Source organism: Oxyura jamaicensis, chromosome 1, assembly GCF_011077185.1.
Source record: "Oxyura jamaicensis isolate SHBP4307 breed ruddy duck chromosome 1, BPBGC_Ojam_1.0, whole genome shotgun sequence".
NCBI lineage: Eukaryota > Metazoa > Chordata > Aves > Anseriformes > Anatidae > Oxyura > Oxyura jamaicensis.
Window position 1 is genome coordinate 49,387,299 of NC_048893.1, and position 15,423 is coordinate 49,402,721.

The 15,423-nt window shown below is 36.4% G+C and overlaps 1 protein-coding gene across 1 annotated transcript in view; it reads left to right on the plus strand.

Moving 5' to 3' along the window:
- The first annotated feature begins 2,298 nt into the window (after positions 1–2,298).
- Positions 2,299–15,423, plus strand: part of MGAT4C (MGAT4 family member C) — a 404,287-nt gene continuing 391,162 nt past the window's right edge. The window contains exon 1 of the mRNA XM_035337914.1: positions 2,299–2,619. The gene's annotated coding sequence lies outside the window, so the exon portion shown is untranslated. The remainder of the gene's footprint in view (positions 2,620–15,423) is intronic.

Below are 15,423 nucleotides of genomic sequence, written 5' to 3' on the forward strand. Positions count from 1 at the left end.
CCCTTACCCCCATTCCCTTAAGAAGAGAATGCTGCAGTAAATCTGTGATCAAAGCTGAGAATTTCACTGAGAAATTTTGGTGAAATTGCTTCTCAACTTGTTTCCATATCACATCCAAAAATCTAAAACCAAGCCTCCTAGAAACTGATTTTTTGTTGTTGCATATTCAAACCATTTAATATGCATAAACTGCACCTTGTAAAATAATGATACTATTATAAATGACAAATTATTATTATTTTTTCTATTGTTGTTCAAACTTGTAGATTTTCATGAATGGAAGCTGAGATACTGGTGTGGCTATTTGACACAAGTTACTGAGGCTCTAAGCCACTGGTTGTTCCAGGAAGAAGTAGCAAAAGAAAGAGGGGAGACGTGAGTGATGTTTTCTCTAAAACTTATAAAGATCACACACAAACCAAACCTGTCTTTAAGGCTAGAAGGTGACTTTCAGCACTGAAGTTTTCCATTAAGCTTTATCCTACTGAGAAGGAGGGATGACTTTGGGAATTTTACAGCTGGGTTGTCACGCAGTGAGGTCTTGATCAATTGGGTAATGATTTTTCCGGGCAGTTTCTCTGTCTTTAGCAGTAGATATTGTACCTGTGTGAGCAGAAGAAAAAGTAATTAAATCTACCCCTATTTTAGAAAGAATTTTAAGATAATCTTAACAAAAATCTTAACAAAACTAGTAAACATTTTAACAGAAAAAAAAGATCACTGGCGCTATGAACTGAGGGTTCTGGTTGTTCCTAAACAAATTGGAAATCACAGAATAGTCCCTCTGCCCAAGCAGAGACACCTAGGGCAGGTTGCCCAAGACCATGTCCTTTTGAAGATCTCCAAGGAAGGAGACTCCACAGCCTCTCTGGGCAACCTTTTGCAGTTCTAAGTCACCCTCACAGTAAAGAAGTCCTCCAGCATTTTATTTTGTGCCTGTTGCATTTTATCCTGTCACTGGGCACCACTGAAAAGAGCCTGGCCCCATCTTCTTTGCACCCACACTGCAGGTATTTATATATATTGATAAGATCCTCCTTGAGCTTTCTCTTCTCCAGGATGAACAGGCCCAGCTCTCTCAGTCATCTAATTTTTTTTTTTTTTTTTTGTGGTGACTTCACTGGACTCTCAGAGGTAGCTCCATGTCTCTCTTGCACTGGGGAGATGAGAACTGGACAAAATATTCCAGGTGTGGTCTCACCAGGGCTGAAGGTGATCCCAGGAAAGGGATTACCTTCCTCAACCAGCTGGGAATACTTGAAAATGAAAACAAATGAAAAAGTTTGACATAAGAATCACAGCTGAAGTGGAACACTTTTTCTCTCAGTAACCATGAATTTTTTTTTCTAAATGACATACTCCTGAAGTGTGGGATAGATGAGTGGACAATGTGGTGGACTGAGAACGGGCTGGACGGCAGAGCTCAGAGGGTTGTGCTTAGTGGCACAAAGTCAAGTTGGAGGCCTGTAGCTAGTGGTGTCCCCCAGGGCTCAGTACTGGGTCCAGTCTTGTTCAGCTTACTCATCAATGACCCAGATGATGGAATAGAGTGAAGCCTCAGCAAGTTTGCTGACAGCACAAAGCTCAGAGGAGATGCTGATACCCCAGAGAGCTGTATTGCCATTCAGAGGGACCTGGACAGGATGGAGAGTTGGATGGTAAAAAATCTTATGAAGTTCAACAAAGGCAAGTGCAGGGTCCTGAACCTAGGGAGGAATAACCCCAAGCACCAGCACAGGCTGAAGGCCTATCCGCTGGAGTGCAGCTCTGCAGAGAGGGACCTGGGATTCCTGGCGGACTGAAGGCTGACCATGAGTCAGATAACCATTAAAAGCCAAACAGAAATAATAGTTAGCAGAAGGATAATTTGAGTATAGGCCAAGGAAGTTTGTGAAACAGTGAAAATTTCTCCTACTTAGATTACCGGACACAGCTATATCAAAAATCATGTTATCACTTGTCAGCTAAAAAAGTTTGAATATTTCTTTCAGACAGAAATATCTAGGGTGGTCCTATGTTTTTGTTTGTTTGTTTGTTTGTTTGTTTGTTTTGTTTTGTTTTTCTTTTTTTTCCCCTTCATTTTATTTTATTTATTTTTATTTTTTTACCTGTATCTTGAAAGAATGTAACATTGGGAATGAATTTCATGCTAGTAGACACTTTAAAGACTAGATTTAGCTGCAGTCACATTAGCTTAGATAATGGGAGAATTTTTCTTCATTGAAAATGCTCCCTGTCGCTTAAGAAGAACTCACTGAAGCAGCCTGCCATCTAGCTTTTTCACAGCAAAATAGGTTTGCAGACTGCAGATGAGAGACTCGGGAGCAGAGACAATTTTAACTTAGCCATCCCTAATTTATCTCAAGCTTTTTCAATTCATCTTCACTGCTCTGTGCACACTGGAACACCAGATTGTCAACCCCTGGGAACAGAATGCAACCAGGGATCTAGAGAGCTGTCACATCCTGAGAAATATTTAAATTGTGCTGATTTTCTTCTGGAGTGTTGAGCAGAGGGAATGAAACTCTCCATCAAGTCATAGCTTTGCGGGCAATAGATCAGAGGATACTGCCAGTTTTTTCTAATGGATTATTGTTATCGGGCAGGTTCTTCCTGAAGGTATGTAGTTACTCTCTCAATTCATTACCCACACTATTTATCAGGTAGTGATATAATGAACTAGTAATCCAGGTATGTTAAGAAAAATGTTAACTAAGTAATATGTATGGATTGTATGATAGCACTTTATTGCAGCATATTTGCTGGTAAAATACTCTGATATGCTTACCATAGATGTTTTGTACCTGCTGCCAAGTGCTTTGTCAGCAACCCCCCTCCCCCCCCCCCCCACCTTCCCCCCCAGGCAAATAATAACGCCAACCTTTTAACAAAAAAAAAGCAAAAATCCATTGTACTGCATAAAATATTGCCACAAGTTAATAGTAACTGGCCAGATATTATTTTTATTATTTTTTTTCTTCTGAAGCAATGAATAATGAAAAGCAAAATCATAATTCTCATATTTGTTATGGGTAACTATTTATCTCAAAATATTTTCCAAATGGGGGTAAGGACAGAACTTAAAGTATGACAAATTAATTATGGAGATACATATTTTCTTTTATGCTGTGATATTCTACCCTTTTGCATGGGGAAGCAGGATATTTAATTCTCAAAATCTCCAATGTGAGATATGCAACAGAAGCCTGTTGTTGCATCTGTGCTGCCAGACTCCAGGAGCTTCTTAGTAAAGCACAAGGATTATATACCAAAATGTGTGTGTGTGTGCATGTGTTTAAAACAAAATATGTAAGGCAATTTCTTGCATTTTAAACTTTTGTGTTTAAATAAGAGGTACAGCATCTGCCTCCTAGTCTGGAAATCTTACTGTATGTCTGTCAGTGCAGCTTGTGAGGCAGGCTGACCTAAAAATGAAAGATCTCTCTAAACTGCAGAAACAGACAGACATTTTTGAACAGTTCCAAGCGCGGGAGTTGCTGCAGATATGGAAAAAGCACTGCCGTATTCAAGTCTGGGCCTTTATTTATTCCTGAATTTACACCCTACCTGAGTACATGCTCTGAGATTTGAACACAAAAAGACAGATGCCGGGCTAGGCAAGAGTAAAGTCCTAGGAGAAAAAAAAAAAAAAAAAAAAAAAAAAAAAAAGTCATACCTGTAGCTTCTTCTCCAGTGCACTTGCTGTGCTGTTGCATGCTCCCAAAAGTAAACAATGTATGAGCTTGTGTATGGAGCACTTGGTAGTGCAGTGGATATTCTGAACTGGATGTTCAGTTGCATGTGTCAGATGGTTGTCATAGTTTTTATGTACTGCTAAAAGAAAGCAGTATGGTAGTAATAGTTAAACAAGATAGGGGCAGAAGGAGATTTCAGAGGCCAATAGCGGGTTAAAATTGGTAAGTCTGAGATATGAGCATTTTCTAGTGTGTTTAGCTTCTACTATTTAAGGAATATTTTCAAAACATTAATAATAAAATCCATCAGTATGTGTTGCTCATGTATGCAACACCTGAAAGTTTCTGTCCTCCAGAGCCTTGAAAAGGGTGAAAGAAAAACAATAAAGATTGCTTCTGTCCCATTTCCAAGGAACTCTGTTAAAGTATTTCCTTTGCTATGGACATCAGAAAGACTGAGGCAAAGAGGTTTTCATTAAACTTTCCCTAGAGGTTCCTTCTATCAGCAAGCTATTTTTTAAATGGAATATTTGCACTGCCTTTGTTTGTCCCAGCCTCTCAAGCTTCTGGTTCAAATATATAGAGCCCGCTTAAAATGCTGGCAGTCGTGGATGTTTCAGAATTTTATGCAATCACTTTTGAGCATCAAAGCCTCAGAAGGTGATATGAGCATTTCTTATTACAGTCTGCTTTAACAAAAACCTAACTTTTCCAGTACTTATTCAATATTGTCTTCTTTGGGTCCAATTATATATTTCTTCTTAAATGTTGGATCACTTAAGAAGTAGCTAATTAAATATAATTGCCTCTAATACATTGCACTGGGGAGTAACCAGCAGCAATATAACAACATATATTTGATTATATTTTCTTCAAAGTAAGATGAAACACAATAAATACTTATATACATAGATGCATACATAAAATGGTAGGGTTATATTAAATATCAGGAAATAAATAAAGAATAATAGCTTTATATTCAATATTTATGTTCACATTGCTGGCTTTGTGTTTTATCTATGTATGCTGTGCAGTCACAGCTATACCCCTTCTTGATAGAGAAGTATAGTGTGCCCATATATTATACTATTTGCGTCTGGAACTTCATGAGTTCATCTTAAATGTTTTTAGGATATTTTTGTCAAAAACTACTTTATAAAATGTGGTATAGCATAAGCAGATGAAACCCACTTAACACTTGGAATAGTTGCTTCTGATTTCTTAGGGTTTTACTTGAGATCTCTGAAGGAAGAAAACCCAAGCACAAATCTATTTATTTATTTATTTATTTATTTTTGTTTCAAGGCGCTAAATCCAAGGTGCTATTTTTTTCAAGGTGCTCTTTCAAGGTGCTGTTTTTTATTCTTCCCTATGATAAAGATTTTTTCAAACAAAACAAAACAAAGCAAAACCACTTTTATTTCTTCAGGAAAAAAAAAAAAAAAATCCCTGGGGAACTTACTGAAATACAGCAAATGGCACTGTCTTGTTCACATTCTTCAGCAGTCCTTGGTCACTACAGCTTATCTTCTGTGCTCTACTTAGCTTGAGTAAACTGAAGTGTTGACTGTATTCCTTCCTTGATAGCTTCTTAGATTTCATTCCTTTCTTCTTTGCTTTGTGCTAGACTAATCATAAAAGATTAATTTTGACCTTTTTTTTTTTTTTTTTTTTTTTTTTTTTCAATTTTTTTTTTTTTTCCCTGTTGTTTTTTTATATTTTTTTTTAGTTGGTTTTTATTTTTTTTTTGGAGTGAACATCAATAAGGTTAAAATATTACGTAGAATCTGTCTGGTGGGAAAAAAAAAAAAAAAAAAAGACCTACTAGAAGACCTACTTCCCTCCCTTGTTTGCTTGTGTTATAAATAGAATTTATGCTAACCATCCTAATTCCAAACAGAGAATATAAGTAACATCACTTTTAAAGATTTTGAAAAAGAAAAAACATGACTCTTTCACATTATCTATTCTTTGAACTTTACCAGGCTACTACCAGAAAAACATCTTAGAGAAGGAAGGGCATGGGTGCCTTGATAAAAATAGAAGTTGCTAAACTAGAATAAATGCTTTCAGACAAGAACTGGATAGTTCTAACATGAGACTGTACCATGACCTTTGAACTTTTTTTTTTTTTTTTCCTAACCTTTACATGTCTTTTTTGATTTCAGAACTGCCTTGTCACTTTACAGAATTTGTAAAGTGCATTCCTTTGTTTCAAGTACAGTTTATACACAGACCATTAGCTCTGCAACACAATCAGTTAGTACACAGAACTGTTAAGAGTTAAGTAGGACTAATGACATACAGCAAAGGTTTTCAAACACATAATTTCACAATTGTGAGAGAGCAAGAATGAAAGGATGGAATGGAGAGCAAGAATGAAAGGAAAGAATGAAAGGACCCTCAGAATCACATCTGACTGTATAGCACATAAAGAATCAGGGAACATAAGAAAAATAGTTCATGCTTGCAAAACTCTCTTATTTTGGTTGAAAATCTTCAGCATGTTTTCAAACTGTGATGTACCTTCTTAAATGGTGGGCTACCCTGCAGAGCAATACGACATCTAAGTCCAAAAAGATGCAGGCCTCTGATTAAGTCTTGTGCTCTATCTTCCAAGCTCTTAGTTCATTCATGACACATATTTAAGCCGCTATATTTAAGCAACTGAGTAGATATTTATTCATCTTTGCATTAAAAAAATAAAAAATAAAAGTAACAGAAGTCTCTTCTCATGCCTCTGTCCTCATCTTTTAAGAGAATGTGGATTGAATAATAACACAACTTTGATTCCTTATATCCTCCTAACAGAAAAAGTTTGCATTTTCAAAGTAGCTGTTCTTCCTGTTGAAAGGTATATAGCTAACAAAAATATTGAGAAGTCCATGGTTAAATTAATTAACAATGTCTTTCAAGTAATATTATTCAAATTTATCTATTTTTGTTTAATTTTTAAAAGTGGATTTGTATTCCTTTGTTCTATGGCCAGCCATAGCTTGATAAAATGTAAGCAAAGTAATTTGTTTTGAGAAGCTTCCAAAGAATGTTATTTATGTATTTATTTTTCGAAAATGAGATGAAACCTCATTTGAAAACCTGTAATAACTACGTCTATTCACTTTCTGGAAAGTCCTGATTTCAGATTAAGAAAACTTGGACTTTTAGGCATCTGGTTTAAGGTTTATTTTACTAATGTTTTTGTTGTAGATTTTAGTGTTCGCACTCCTTTTTCTGCAACAGAATTACCCTTACACTTTTTCTTTTTCTCTTTTTCTTTTTAATTCTTTTTCTTTCTTTTTCCTTTTCTTTTTCCTTTTCCTTTCCTTTTTCTGTTCTTTTTCTTTTCTTTTTCTTTTTCTTTTTCTTTTTCTTTTTCTTTTTCTTTTTCTTTTTCTTTTTCTTTCTTTTTCTTTTTCTTTTTCTTTTTCTTTTTCTTTTTCTTCTTCTTCTTCTTCTTCTTCTTTTTCTTTTTCTTTTTCTTTTTCTTTTTCTTTTTCTTTTTCTTTTCTCTCTTTTTTTCCTGTATGAGAAATGCCCTCTCATATTCAGCCAGAACCTCTTGTGCCTCAGTTTGTGCCTGTTGCCTCTCATCCTCTCTTTGAGCACAACAGAAAAGAGCCCAGAACTAGACACAGTACTCCAGGTGTGGCTTCACTGGGGCTCAGTAGAGGGGGAGAATCACCTCCCTTGATCTGCTGGCAACACTCTTCTGAATGCAGCGCAGGATCCCATTCTCCTTCTTGGCCCCAAGGGCACATTGCTGGCTCATGGTCTACCAGGTCCCTCTGGTCCCTCTCTGCAGAGATGCACTCCAGTAGGAAACGCCCCACCTTGACAGGTGCTCCCTAGGTTCAGGATCCTGCACTTGCCTTTGTTGAACATTGTGAGGTTCTTCTCAGCACAACCTTCCATCCTGTCAAGTTCCCTCTGAATGGCAGCACAGACCTCTTTGGGTATCAGCCACTCCTCCGAGCTTTGTGTCATCAGCAAACTTGCAGAGGGTGCACTGTTCCATCATCCAGGTTGTTGATGAATAAATTGAACAACACTGGAATTTTCCTTTCTTTTTTTCCTTCTTCTCCTTCTCCTTCTCCTTCTCCTTCTCCTTCTTACATTGCTGAGGGTGAAAGTTATTCTAAAACATCCACGTTTGGCATCTCCTTGCCAATAAATGCATAGGGCTCTTTGCAGCATTTTTTTCCCAGGTGCAATTAAAAATCTTATTTCATTTTTGGAGCTTCAGTATTGCTTTTTTATCTTAATGTAGTCATTGCAATAGCATTCTCACATAGAGAGATAAACAACTTTCCTGAAGAAATTATAGTGATATATTTTGTTCTGAATGTCAATTAATATCCAGTTTGCTTCTTTCTTCTACTGTTGGAAGTCATTAGATTGAAGTCAATGGAGTAATGAGAGTAGAGTCAGGCTTAGGGTGTATCCCTAAGTATCCTTGTTTGCTCTTAAACAATGATCAGTTTCCGTCTTAAGCTGTGTCTATTTATAAGACTTTGAAAGGTAGATTATTTTTTTGGACATAAAAGTACTTTGTTTTGCTCTTCCAGCTACTACTGGAGACTAATTACACTTTACAATTGTCCATAACTTCTGAATTTTGAAAGCTGTTTCATTAGAATTTAAAGCAGATGAAAAAAATGTTTCAAATAATTTTAAAGAATTCTTTGACTGCTTTTTGTTAATTATTTTATATTCCAAATTTCCATTATTTAAACAGTATGAAACATACATATTCTATATGGTAATTACTTGGGATATATTTCTAAGATGTGTTGTCATTATGCTCAGTTTTGTTTTAAAATAAATGAAGCCCTGATTTGACTTCTTTCTGAATAGCAATTAACATTAAGAAACCTTGGCAAATACATATTTTCACATGAACCAAGGAGCATTTATGTTTGTGTTTTAAAATGTGGAGTCCACTACTGTATATTTAATGATCAAAGATTTCTCTATAAAATCAAAGTACACTCTGAATCAAGGAGGAATTGATAATTGTCTCTAAACTTTGCCTTCTTTCTCCAATATTTCCTGCTATCCTTTTTGCTCAACTTGAGTTTTTCAGGTTGAACTTTTCTGGTGCTGAATGATGAATCAAAGCGAAGCTCAAACTTAACATGTTCTACTTTATAAGACTTTATAAACCTATAATAAAAGATGTTTTTGAAGAAATATAGAAGAAATATGCATTTTACAACTGTTTATTTGTATACATTCTAGGACTAAAAGGGATTAATAAACTGTCTCCTCCATGTTGTGAAGTCATGAAAAAAAAAAAAGTCATTAATAAACTTAAGAAAGTAGTTATTTAGTACTTTGACACTACCTAAACATCACTCCTGTATCTGGTCTTCCTTGCTCTACAGTCAATTTCATTCTCCTTCTGTCCATCCTGTGTTCAAGACAATATTTAGCTTCTTACTATAATCTGTGTCAACCAATCATATAATATTTTTGCCTATTCTGCAATCAAATAGTTGCCTGTTGTTGCCTCCTCCTCCACCACCCTTGTGTTTACAAAGGCTCTTCAGATTACTTTAGTTTATGTGGGACAGACAGTCCTCTTCTGCCCATTACTGGAAGGCATATGTTTGGGAGAATGGCATTATTCTTTGTAGGAAGTGAGGGCATGCATGTGTATGATGCAATGACTAAGCCACTTTAGCATCTTGTCAGCACCAAAGAGATGTGGTGCTATGTCCTTACCCTGTTACTGTCCTCTTCTGGATAGTCTTTTCAGCAGTTTGCTTTGTGCTGGAGTTTTTTAACCCCCTCCATGAACCACTCTAAGGATAAGCCTGATGGAAAGCTAAGCCAGCAGGAAAAATATATATAGTTTAGAAACTTAATCATGTCAGCTAAGGTTCTGATGAATCTAACACCCGAATCACATCAGGAAAGGACCAGGGGGACTGAGGCTGCTGGAGAAATGGAATGGAAGGAGGAATTTCCTCCTTTTTGCTGCAGTAAACTGTTACATTACATCAATTCTAACATATAACCTCACCTTAAAGCTGCCTTTCACTCTTTGTACATCTCCTTGCCTCCTGTCAGTGTCAGTGGAGGAAAAGCGCAATCTCTGCTCACATTCAGAGAAGGTTTTATTGCTCCAGTGTGTGCCTCCCTGGAGAAAGGCAGCCTGGAAGCCAAACACTGAGACAGAAATCACTTGGAGCTTTGAAGCTTCCACTGTTATCAAAAGTCCAGATGCAAAAATAGTCAAGGTACTAACTCAAAAAGGATTTCTGAGAGCCAGTTCTATAATCTCTTTGATCTAGTTAAACTGGGCCCAAACCTGGGCAGTTTTATAAAAATGGGAAAATATGCTTTCATAAAATCAGTAGTGATTTTATTATTATTATTATTTTTTTTTTTTTTAAGAACTTCTTTTGGGTTTCTTCTTAAACACTATGCTAAGTGTTTGAGTAAATTTTGAAATGGACAATGTTTTACCAGTTTCCAAGATTTTACTGTGTGTGCTACTGTATCTTAATATTTAGCTTAATCAGAATAATTCTTAAGTAGAGTTAATCTAATGCAGTAAAATAACTAATATATTGCTTAAACAGATCATGACATCTGATGTTTTGTTTTCCTTTGTTTTTTGATTGTTTGTTTGTTTTTACTTTTTAAGCTACATTCTTAAGCTACTATCTTATTTTCTTAAATAGGGAATTTCTGCTTTGCCACAAAGTTCTCTAATATAATGCAGCATTCAAGAAAACTTTTATAGTAGACAAAAAAAAAAAAAAAAAGGTCCTGTAAGTCCTGTAAGATCCAGGAGCTAGGCTCTGTGTTCCTAAATATCATCTATTCTTTTATGTGTTACATGTAGTGATTTTACATATAGATCACCTCCCTCTTAAAAAATAATAATATAAAAAAAGAATTGAAAAGTAATTAGAAAAAATAAAATAAAATGTAAAATTACTTCTCTTTCCACTAGAGTTCATCGCAGTTTAGAAGTAGGATTTTATATCAGAATATTAAGCCTTTTGTACCTTTTTCGTCTTAATGACTCTTAACTGGTCTGTGGAAGTGTGATGAAGAAATGCAGGAAGGAATGATGCACATATTGGTGACAAAGGGTAATTAAATTAATGGAGAAGACACCAAATTTAACACCTTTAATTAAACTGAAAGAAGGATAATAAAATGCTATTTTGGCTTTTGAATAGTAAACAAAACTGTGCAAAATATGTTTAACTTCAGATATCATCCAAAGAAAGACTGCAATCTGAATCGTTGTGCAAGGGAAAAATACAAAGCTGGAGAACTGTGAAGGAGTAAGGTATTCCTATCAGGAACCCCTCTATTGTGGTTGTGACATCAAAGGTTTTGTATACAATCAATTTGTCCCTTAAGATTCAGAATGATCTTCAAGGTAGTAGCGAGAACTGAGATTGTGTGATAGCTGATGAAGACCTAGTGATCTAAATTGTAATTATTATCTAAGCAGAAGCCAATATGGGAAATCATTTCAACTCTGTCAACATTTTTGATCCTATAGCACTTGAAAAACAAACTATAGAATGAATGTACTGAAGGAAGGGAGGAGGCAAGGTTGAAGGTGCTGCTGTATGCAACCATAAAATGATGCTGAAAATATGTCTTGACAATGTCTTGGATGGTCTGCTATGTTAAATTTAATGTATTCTACTATTTCTTCCCTAAGTAGAAAATGTATTATTTACTGCTTTAGATCCTAAATATGAGTACTTGTAAGTCAGATCATAAGACAAGAGAGACTTGATATTTTAGTTTTCTGGGTTTCTGGGTGAGAAAGAAAGCTGATATATACATGTACTGTAAATATATGTAATTGAAATGCAGGATTAAATCAGAAGCCACTGACTGCAAATGGGTCATTTCCTTGTTTACCTTTTTACTGAAAGGAATTACTGTGATATCATAGGGAGAAAATATACATACAGAGATTTATTATTGGAAGAGAGTTTATTCATAAGAGGTTGCCTTTAGCTACTTAAACACCTAATACTGCCTCCTGTCTGTAGGCAGCTGATATATTTGAAATGTATCTGCACTGAATAGTGTTTGAACTGAAGAGATTATTCTATTTTTTATTGTACTTGTCAAAATAGTATAATAAATAATATATGATATTATATGCTCTTTCATGTACTTATGTAGTGAGCCAGCCTCCTGAGGAGGGACATAGAATACAATGTATTTTCATTCTAAGTGGCGATACATACATAGATGAAGTTGAAGGACACTCTAGTGTGAGTGTTTCATCTTCAGACAGCTCTGTATTCACTGTGGGCAGAAATGTTTAAACTACATGCAATTTTATTTTATTGATATTCTATTTTTGTATATTTTAATAGTATTGCTCTGCCATCACTGGCTTCCACGTTTCACTTTACAGCTTGCAAATGAAATTATGAATAACATATCAGAAACATCATAATTTTCTATGCAGGTACCATGTGAAACTTTAATACATACAAATCCATATGATTTCATTAGATACTTTCCTTTGTTTACCATTATTAGAAGAAATAAATAGTAGGAACAAGAGCAGAATTCTTACTTGTATTTGAAATTATCCGGCCACATATATGTAACAATGATGCATGTTCTCATATTGATTTTGAGTAAATATTGGTAGATGAACAGTTAAAGTTACATACCTAAAACATCTCTGAACATGTCTGAAATGAAAGAGGGAGTATAGAAGAAAAGATCTGTGAAAACCCAGTGCAACATGTGAGCAGAAATGATTAACACATGGCAGCATTCACAACAGTTTCGTGTTGATCTTGGTAGACAAAGCTGCCAGGCTGTAAGGGTTGAACCATAAAGACCAAATAATTACATTTTTAAAAGCTGAAGGTCATTTACTGAATGTGATGCATATATTCAAAATAAAAGTATTGTAACAGCAGACTTCCACATCAAGCTGGGGAAATATGTGGCCTCTGCGTGCCATAAAGTATTCTTCTAACATGCAGTTGTATTCTGCTACTATTAATTACACTGTTAATGTTTTCCTAGAAATAACTGATATATATATATATATATCCTGTACTGATAAAATATTAGGCAAACTGGAAACAGTAGGCACCGGAAAGATACAACAAAGTTCTCAAACACTTCTTAATCCATAATTCCATGCAGGTATTCAACTTTGCTTCTGAACAAAATCTGCAGGATGTCTTTTCAAATCCTGTATTTATATGAATACATAAATCAAAACTATTGATATTTAATAGCTTGAAACTCCCGAGCCTTAGCATTGTTTTAATGAAGGGAATGCATCTTTTCTTGTGAATATCCCTCCTATCTATAGTAAGAGACTTGTACAAGACATTCACTAACAGTAGCTGTTAAGATTCCTATAGACATTTCCTTTAGGTAGGTCACTTACATCCCCTGTGGCAAGAATTTTAAGTTTTCAATAATTTCAAATGGTATAACTGAATCTTGGGAATGCAGAGCTGATATGCAGTTCCCATTCCAAACCACATATATAAACTCTGCAATAAAATACACATTCGATTCAATACCAATACTGCATATCTGTTTTTTTTTTTTTTTTTTTTCATTTTCAAGTTATTTTTTTCCATTTGCCATGCAGCAAAAATATTTATTTTTCAGGGTTTCCATAAAAATGGGAGTGAAACAACTTTCCAAAAAAAACCAGGAAAAATCATACATATTATTTTAAGCGATTTTTTACAAAATTACTTTGCTAAGCTACATGTGTATGAAACGGTCCAAAATTGAGACTTATGCTGAGCCTTGAGATGCAACAATCTTCTAAGCTTACTACAATGTAAATCTTCATAATGGCCAATCAAACAGCAATATAGGAAAAAATACTAAATAATAACAATTAATGGCAAAGTTGTGTTTTTCTCATAAGTTTTTCTCATAAAAGCATTTCCTTTATTTGAAATGTAAAAATGAAAACAAAACAAACAAACAAACAAACAAGCAAAACCTAATTTTACTTTTAAACATTTCATATAATAAATTGTTATAAAGTACTGGGTGGGAGTCTTGATACCTACTGCATATGTACCTCTAATATCTACTAGTGCTCAAATACCTTACTATTTTATACGTGACAGTTTCTGTAAGAAGCAAAAAATTCCAGAATTATTTTTTAATAAATATTAGATACTTCCTGATTTTTGTATCATTTCTAGTAAGTAATTTCCAACATCTCTATTACTTGAAAAAGAAGATAGCTTAAAGCATATTTTAGATCTTTGTCATTTCACAGACTGTCTTTTTTGTTTGGGATGAGCTTAAGGCCCACTAGGCATGGTTAACAAGTATTCCTTGGGCTTTCTCCGAAAAGTTGCTTCTCAGTTAGTTGTCCATCAGTGTGTATTTGTGTCTGGTGTTGTTCCTCCCCAGGTACAGGACTTAATATTTCCCTTTGAGGACTTAATATTTCCCTTTGAAACTTCATGAGGTTCCTGTCTGCACATTCCTCCAACTTGTCAAGATCTCTCTGAATAGGAATGGACATATGCAATGTATCCTTGACACTACCAGTATTATAAGATTTACAAACTTGCTGAAGGTACAGTCTGTTCATCATTCAGGTCTTTTCCATATTCTTTGTCTTTGGATCTCCTGCTCTATTCAGGAATGAACTCACTTTTACCCTCAACTTCCTTTTGCTGATGATACGTGTAGAGGTCCTTCTGTCATTTCTCTCACAAGATTCACAAGTGCAGGTGGGTTTTGACTTTCCTAGTGTAACGGTTTTACCCTGCTGGGCAGCTGAACTCTACCACAGCTTCTCTCTCACTGCTCCTCCTCAAAGGGAAAGGGGAGAAAATACCATGCAAACCGCTCAAGGGTTGACATAAAGACAGGGAGATCACTCAACAGATATGGTCATGGGCAAAACAGACTCAACATAGGGAGATTAATATGATTTATTACCTATCAGTAGCAGACAGTACTAGCAGAACAGTGAGAAACTAAAAAGCAAACTAGGAATACCTTCCCCCTAATTCTACCTCCTCTCCCTGAGTGGCACAGGGGAATGGGCAATGGGAGCTGTGGTCAGTTCCTAATGCTTCAACTCCATCACTCCTTTACAGTCACTCTCTGCCCCTGCTCCACATGGGGTCCCTTCCATGGTATGCTATCCTTCCCAAACTGATCCTGTGGTGCTGCCCACAGGCAGCAGCTCTTCAAGAACTTGCTCCCACATGGGTCTGTAACACGGGGTCCATCCATCAGGAGCAAACTGCTCCAGCACAGGTCCCCCATGGGCGGCAGCTCCCCCCAGACCCCTGCTCCTGCGTGGGCTCCTCTCCATGGGCTGCAGCTCCAGCCCGGGGCCTGCTCATGCAGGGGCTCTCCAGGGGCTGCAGCCTCCTCCAGGCCACATCCACCTGCTCCACTGGGGGGTCCTCCACAGGCTGCAGCATGGAGATCTGCTGCGCCGTGGGACCCATGGGCTGCAGGGGGACAGCCTGCTCCACCAGGGGCCTCTCCATAGGCCACAGGGGAGCTTCTGCTCCAGCACCTGGAGCACCCCCTGATCTCCTTCTACACTGACCCCAAGGTCTGCAGGGATGTTTCTCACTCCTCTTTCCCAGCTCCTGTTGTACAGCAGCTTTTTCCCTTTCTTAAATCTGCTCTCCTGGAGGCCTAACCAATGTCTCTCACTTGCCACGGGTCCCTTTTGGAGGCGGGGGAGCTGACTCCTTTCTGACAT